The sequence below is a fragment of the Mandrillus leucophaeus genome, unplaced genomic scaffold (assembly GCF_000951045.1).
Source record: "Mandrillus leucophaeus isolate KB7577 unplaced genomic scaffold, Mleu.le_1.0 Scaffold71, whole genome shotgun sequence".
In the NCBI taxonomy this organism is placed as follows: Eukaryota; Metazoa; Chordata; class Mammalia; order Primates; family Cercopithecidae; genus Mandrillus; species Mandrillus leucophaeus.
In genome coordinates this window covers 4,392,557-4,393,457 of record NW_012107697.1, presented here as the reverse complement: position 1 = coordinate 4,393,457, position 901 = coordinate 4,392,557, and the positions used below count along the sequence as shown (strand labels likewise).

The window sequence follows — 901 nt, the reverse complement described above, 5'->3', positions numbered from 1 at the left end:
TGCCGCGCGCTCGGCCACGCCCCCTCCGGCCTCTGACTAAGGGGAGGGCGGGCGCCCGATACGAGTACCTCTGCGGTGGAGGATGGGGTTTCGGGTTTTGCGTTTCTTTGCTTTCTTTTTAAACTAGCTCTGGTGATCGTCATTCATGGTGGTACCAGGCAGTTTTACGGTGTTTATGTAAACATTCCTAGAACGGGTGCCCTGCGTTGAGGAAATGTCTGGGGCGTTTTCTCCCTCAAGGGAGGAGGCGCAGAAGTTCCCAGACAGGTGCTCAAGGTTTTAAGGCGTAGTCCCCTGGATTTTCTAGCGCTGAATGGCTGGAGGCTCCGCGAAGCGGTGCATATAGGGGTCTAAATGGTGGCAAGATGAGGGTAAACATGGACAGAAACCTTTTCACAGTACAAGTTGTTGAAAACCAAAGTTACCGCAGATCTAATTGGCTTTGATTTGCTACACGTGAATCGAGCAGCTCCGATTTCCCGAAACAGCTGAGCAGAGGAGGCGGGCTTCACAGGCAGAAGAGGACGGAGGAAAGCAGAAATAAGGAACAAAAAGATCTGTCGTTTCAGAGTGACTTTCCTTAAACAGATATTAAAACAGAGGGGACTGACTTGTGATACCAGCTCAGCAACCTCCAAGTGGCAAACTGGGCCACTTTATTACATAAATGAGGAATACATGACAGAAATGAGGGATTTTTAAGGGAAAACGTGATTCGATCTGCCTTCAAAAGACTTTTCTGGTAAACTTCAAATGTACATAGGATACTGGACGAAGTTCAAATGAATTTAAAATACTGTAGGTGGTTTTTTTTTTTAAAGGACTCAGATTATATAAACAAAAACAATTTTAAATTTTAAAAAGTTGAGTGTCTACTTCGTATAACGCATCATACTAAACG

The 901-nt window shown here is 45.4% G+C and overlaps 1 protein-coding gene across 4 annotated transcripts in view; it reads right to left on the bottom strand.

The window, feature by feature from the left end:
- Window positions 1-901, bottom strand: part of SC5D (sterol-C5-desaturase) — a 21,462-nt gene that overhangs the window by 14,176 nt on the left and 6,385 nt on the right. Inside the window, exon 2 of one of the 4 annotated variants that reach the window (XM_011964985.1) lies at window positions 319-324. The exons of the other annotated variants lie outside the window; for them this stretch is intronic. The gene's annotated coding sequence lies outside the window, so the exon portion shown is untranslated. The remainder of the gene's footprint in view (window positions 1-318; window positions 325-901) is intronic. 4 annotated transcript variants of the gene reach the window in all.